Consider the following 7,142-nt stretch of genomic DNA (forward strand, 5'->3'; position numbering starts at 1 on the left):
TGTTTTACTAAAAGGAGAGCTATGTTGGATCTCAATAAAAAATCAATACAAAGTTAGTAAAAGAAGCCTGGTGATGGAGATGCATGTTGAGGTTATTCTTTATTTGGAAGCTTGAATCATATATTCAATGAACTTTGTGATTGTACAATGTCAAGGAATCGATTAATGAAAGAAGTATTTATTGATTGAAAGGAGAGAGCACATGAAAAACACCTAGGTTAGCAATTGATATGGCTTTGATTTGCCATTTCTAAAATTTCGTCTGACAGCTCAGCCTGCCACCCAACAATGATAAGTATCAAGTAAAATCAATAGCCAATCAAATCTTCGAATAATCAACATGATCAGCTACAGCTCGATACAATCTCGACATGCCCTAAAAAGAAATGACGTAACCTATCAACATATAAGAAAAGTGCTCGATCATGGTATACTTGAAAAGAAATTTCTAACCACTCCCATCAGCGGATAAAAAAAGCTCAACTGCTCATCCTCGAATCGCATGATCTTAATCACGTAGATTTGCATCCTCTCCTCTATATATAGCAAGCATGGGGACCCTAAGGTATAAAAAGAAATCTGAATACCATTTTCATACTTTTGTCTCTCTTTCATCTCTCTGTTTTCTCTTGAAATTTTGTTGACTTAAGCATCGGAGGGCCCCTAGCCAGACACGTTTCAATGACCCTCTGAGTATTTTTTGTGGTTGCAGAACATCAAGTGCCATGCTATGCTCCTCCAACTCAACCAACTAGAGCAACCATCTACCGTCAAGTTGGGTTTAAACAGGAACAGATTGGCATTAGACAAGGAGTCCTCTTCTTTCGAGATTTTTCTAGAGATTTAAGAGAGATGAAGTCCAAACGAAATATCTACCATTCCACCAATCAACCATAATTGAGGTCTAAGGACTCCCAACCTACTCCTCTGCAGTCTTCGATTTCACAACCAGCTTTGGAGGTAGTAATGGCTGAGTAGTTTAATCTGCTCGTTCAACAAGTACAAATATCGATAAAGGTAGTTCAAGATATGCAGCGCCTAAAATAGCAAACTACCGCTGCACCACTAGATCGACAGAATGGCTAGCATAGCATACTGGTTGTCGCCCCAAGAACTCCGGTCATCACTAAGAAGATCGTCTTTCTGGAGCTCATTCCGAAATGGGCTCCAACCCAAGAGATTCAATATCCCTCCAGTCAAAAAAGCTCTCCAAGAGAGGCCGACCTCGATTGAACAATCAAGGAGAAAGCAACAAGATCGAATCCTTGGGAGAAAGGCAAGCCGACCAAGAAGAAGATTTAGAGATTACAACCAACCCATAATTCTCCACCGTAATTATGGATGAACCATTCTCGAGGAGATTCAAGATCTAGTTTGAGATGCATGTAGGTACCTTGGATCCAATGGACCCATCAAGAGCTTTAAGGCTCTCATGATATTACAAGGGGCAAGTGATGCAGTTTTATGCCAAGTTTTTCCTACCAATTTGAGAAAAGCAGCTCGCCTGTAGTATTAAGATCTCCGACCAAGATCTATTTATTCTTTTGATCAGCTCAGCAGACAGTTCGTGGCTCACTTTGTGAGCAGCTAGAGGTAGAAGAACGATACCACCAGCCTAATTGTAGTGAAGCAGAGAGAAGACGAGTCTCTCAAGAGATACATCAACCTTTAATATGGAGTTGTTGAAGATTCATGCCTTGAACAAGAAGACCGCAGTATCAACGGTAAAGAATGAGCTAAAATCTTTCTACTTCTACTTCTCCTTAGAGAAGAGGACTCCTAAGGTTCTTATCCAACTGCTATCCCGAGATGAGAAATACATGAAGGCCGAAAAGGCCATAGCAGCTTGAAAGGACGAAAGCAAAGGTATGAAGGGTAGAAGAAGGGGACAAGAAAAAAAGAGAAGAATCAAGAAAGAGGCCAAGACGTGAAAGGGACAACTGCCAACGATCGAGGAGCCCACCACCAAGGTTTGACATGTGCACTTTTGTTAGCACGTCCAAAGCCCTAATTTTGGTGGAAATAGAACATCGAGATGAAGACCCCTTTAGCTATCAAGAATCCTAGGAAATATTGTTGTTTCCACAAGGATCATGGCCATGACACTATAGAGTGGGTTCAGTCGAAGGATGAGATTGAAGCTCTTATATGCTGAGGATATCTTGGTTAGTATGTAGAAAATTGACATCGAGAAGAGGGAGCATGGTAGGACAGACGCTCACTCGAGAAGTCAAAATACCACCAACCTATGGTAGGAGTTATTAATACCATCTCCGGTGGACCTGCAATAGGAGAGTCGAGTTCGTCAGCCCAAAAGGCTTACACTTGAGCAGCCTGAGCAAGAGATTCAGCCCCAAAGAGGTTAAGACCTAAGGAAGTTATATCTTTCTTGGATGCCGACTTGGAGGAGGTACAAACCCTCCATGACAATGTAGTTGTAATCTCTCTTACAGTAGAAAATTATGACAAAAGAAGAATTTTAATAGACAATGGAAGCTCTACAGATATCTTGTTCGATGATGTATTCCAAAAAATGAATTTGCCAACAGATCAGCTAAGAAGAATAGATTCTCCCTTGATCAGTTTTTTAGAAGACCTTATACCAGTGGAGGAAGTAATCATCCTTTCGGTCATAGCCGACCAAGAACTTTAATAAGCGACCGTCATGATAGACTTTCTAGTCATCAAAGTTTCTTTAGCATACAATGCAATCTTTGATCAGCCCAAATTGAATATGATGCAAGCTTTGGTGTCCACTTACCATCTGATAATGTGATTTTCCAAGAGCAATAGTGTCAGTGAAGTCAAAGCCGACTAATAGTGCTACATGGCCACCCTCAAAAAAATGCCAAACCTTTGGAGATGTTGCCCATCGAAGGTTTAGATGTCTGACACAAACAGAAAGAACAACATGAGGAACCAGCTGAGGAACTTATCTCCATTCCGCTTTTCGATGAGGAAGACAATTGAGCAATCTAGATCGACTTGTTGCACGATGAGGAAATAAAGAACCAGCTCATTTAGTTCCTCCACTTCAACACTGATGTGTTTTTCTAGTCGGTCGTCAAAATGATAGGTATATATCATTTTTTTGTGATGCATAGGTTAAATATAGACCCCAAGCATCGGCCGATACATCATAAAAAGGGGAGTTTCACGCTTGAATGACAACCAGCCATTAATGAAGAAGTCGATAAGCTCCTAGATACTAGAATTATTCATGAAGTCAACTATCTAGAATGGATAGCCAACATCGGGCTCGTCAAAAAGACAAATAGATATTGGAGAGTCTGCATCGACTTTACCAGTCTTAACAAGGTTTGCCTGAAAGATAGCTTCCTATTTTCGAGGATCGACTAACTTATTGATGCCATCTCAGGCCACTAGCTTCTCAGTTTCATGGATACATTATCGAATACAATCAGATAAGGATGTACCTAAAGGATGAGAAGAAACCTACATTCATCACCGACAAGAGATTATATTGCTACTAGATGATGCCATTCAGACTGAAGTACCCATAGCTACATTTGAATCACTACTCAATCGAGTTTTCAAGGATCAAATCGGCCAAAATATGATGGTATGCATGGACAGCATGCTTATGAAGAGCCAGAAGGTTGAACATCACGTCATCGATCTATATGAAGTCTTCTAAATCTAGAGGACATACAATATGAAGCTCAATCCGAGCAAATGTATATTCGGAGTGACCTCGGGGAAGCTCCTAAGATTCATGGTGACCCTATAAGAAATTTAAGGCAATTCAGAGAAAATCTGAGCAGTGTTAGCAATAACTATTCTGAATACGATGAAAGAGGTCCAGTAGCTTGCTCGTCGGGTAACTACTCAAAGCTGATTTGTGTCTAGATCGACAGAAAGGTGTCTCTCCTTTTTCAAGATTCTGCAAAATGCTAGAAATTTTGAATGACCGAGAAATGTCAATCAATGTTTGATCAGCTAAAGCAATACCTCGGGTCTCCCCCACTCTTCATTAAACCCCAGGTCAAGAAGAATATATAAGTCCACATGGTCATCTCTCCTTCAGCAATTAGATTGATTCTTGTCAAAAGAAGCTAAGCATTAGGATGAAGAGTCATGCTTTAAACAAATGACCAAATATCCGGAGGGCCAAATGACCTACCTTTTTAGGAAAGGGGAAGTAGGCACTCGGATGACAAGTCGATCTCCGACCAAAGAACTCAAAGATTCAGAGGGCTGGATAACCCACCTAATAAGACACCAAGATATCAAACCACGTAGCAACAACAAAGTAGGCATGACCCATCATCCTAAAATCGACAATGAGTAGGAGGCAAGGGTCCAATTTGTCCACAAACACATATCTAAAAATCTGCTCATAATTCCCCAAGCTCATCAGGTCTGAACAAGGACCAAGAGAACTCAGACCTCTGATCTACGAGTTACATGCCCATGCCTAAAGGCCCAGGTCTACAACCTTGACAAAGTGAGCTGAGAATAGGAGGTAAGGTTCCCACCTTGTAGGCAATTCCTGCCTTAACCTCCAACATATTGGCCCAAAGGAACGATGAATTGCCAAAGGCCCAAAGGAGCCTAATCAAAGCTTGGCCAGCTCAAGCGTGCAAAAATGAGCTATGAAACTTAGTACTGCCAAATCATCATGGCAAACAAAACAAGAGTTACGAACAAAAATATTTTAATTAATATTTGAAAGTTACAGGGTAGAAGTAGCTTGGCAACTGAGCAGTACAAGCACGATGAGACCCAATTGCACTAGGCCCTACAAAGTCGATGACCACAAAGAAGGTCAAGCTCGTCGGAAGCAGACAATGCCTGTAAGATGCTCACCTCGGAAAGCCATCCTTTGCTTCGTCCTATGCCTCCTTGGTGGTGCCAAGAAGCGAAAGAAAAGACGTACACCAAGCCTCGAGACTTGGTGGGGGGAGCTCGAAGGTCGGAAAAAGTTGGTAGTATGTAGAAGGGACCAGTAGCATCTCCACCCTGCTGCACTTGCTCAACGGTACCTTGCTCTTGTTCTGCAGCCTCATCCTCATCTCATTCCTCCTCAACTTCCTCCTCCACATCATCCTTAAGCAAGACAATGTGACGATGACCTTCAACTTGGCCCCCAGATCATCCATTTGCTTCTTCGCCTTGTGCTGCTCCTACACCACCTCATGGGCATGCTTCCAAAACTGGCAATACCATCCATGAATAAGCATCATATGAGTAGATCTATGAAGAAAAATGATAAATTATTAGCGATAAAATAACTCAGCAAAAGATCCACAAAATACAAGATGATGCTCACATCAACAAGGGTCCCCGCATTTCCATTCTCTAGCATTTTCCAGTCAGGGAGAATAATCCCCCTAATTAGCTCTTGGGCCAACTTCAGGTCTGTCAAAGCTGAGGTAGAGCATAAAGGAAGACATTGGTGCATTAGAAGGGATGGACTAAGGAGTTGGCAAGATATCCACTTCAAGGTATGCTTGAGGGGGTTCCAAATAGAGCCTGATTGGCTTGAGGGGCTAGGGCAGTTGTAGCCACACCCCGACCTGGGCAAGAAGGTGAGGCCTCATGTGGCTTCTTGGGGAACGTTGACATAACATCTTCTATCACTGCCTTACGCTTAGTGACAACCGCCTTTCTCACTAAGAACTTGTCCATGTCTATAGAGACAAAAGTGAAGTCAAGAAAAGTTAGTGGGAACTCTAAGATTGATTGGAGGAACTCTTATCTTGAGGCTAAACAGGGCTCAGTCTGGCATTGACTGAAGTTTGCTTAGCTAGCTCCCAAATAGGAGGAGCCTTGATGTCATGCAAGGACTCCAAGATCTATTGTTTAGCATCGGAGAGAACGGAAACTTGATTCATACTATTATTGGGGAAGCGGTCCTTCTAGCCATGCACTAAATAAGGATTACCCTAAATCAGCCAGAAGCTCTTTCAATCTAAGATGTACCTCAAGCCTTGCATGATAGGGTGCTCCTGAGGATATAGCATGCACAAAATAGCTCGACAGTAGTTTTTATACCATACAAGGATAGTTTTGGTTACCATCTATTGCAATTGGATGGTATAGTGATAGAATAGGGTAGGAACGAGATTCATTATCTTTATGCAATAAATGAGGAATCAAATCTTCGGTATCTTATTACTATTTGTGTTGTGTTCAGTACAAACAATTATTTATATAATAATACCAATCTTTTTGAATTATTTGCGAGATTGTGACAAGTTACCATTTAGATAATCATATTAAGCCTTATTTATTAGATATTTTGCTAAAATATTATTATATCAAACTTTTTCAAGCATTACTGAAATAGTTGTTTGTTGGGGAGCTCTTCTATCCCGAATCCTCGTCATATTTGGCATGGTTGATATATATATATATATATATATATATATATATATATATATATATATATATATATATATATATATATATATATATATATATATATATATATATATATATATATATATATTGAGATGGACATGGTTGATATTTTTCAATTGCTAATGTTTAAGAAAGTTAAAATTTCTAGAATAGAAATTAAGAATTCACCATAGAAGCCCATTAGGTAGACAAATATTTTTCTCCATCATATTGTGTATTTAAGATGTTTGGCCCCATACATTTTTCCACGTTGACTCCATTAATGAAGTTTTTCCCTTTTTTTTCCCCTTCTACCATATTTAATGTGTGATTTCTTTTTGGTTTTTAATAGCGCTTCTTTCGTGGATGCCACTATAATAGGCAGCCCTTATTGATCAGGACTTTAATTGCTGGTCCGCAGGACAAAGATTTTATAATTAGCAGTCCCTAGCCCATCATTATACTTCTTAAAATTTCGAGAATACTAAATTCCAAGATTTTAGCAAATCCTGCACATCCAATTCTCTTCTTTCCCTTCATTCAATCATCTCCTTCTTTAAAAGAAGCCCTTGAAGAAATTCCTTTCAGCTCTGTTTATTCCATCAATCCCTAAAAAGTTCTCCAAAGAAGATCCCTCCCCACTCTATTTTATCATTCTCTTTTCCTACATCATTAAAAAAATTATAGAAAATCTCTTCCCACTCTATTTCACCATTCTCTTTTCTTACATCATTAAAAAAAAGTTGTAGAAAATCCTTTCCCACTTTGTTTCACCA

The sequence above is a fragment of the Phoenix dactylifera genome, unplaced genomic scaffold (genome assembly GCF_009389715.1).
Source record: "Phoenix dactylifera cultivar Barhee BC4 unplaced genomic scaffold, palm_55x_up_171113_PBpolish2nd_filt_p 000112F, whole genome shotgun sequence".
NCBI classification, from domain to species: Eukaryota; Viridiplantae; Streptophyta; class Magnoliopsida; order Arecales; family Arecaceae; genus Phoenix; species Phoenix dactylifera.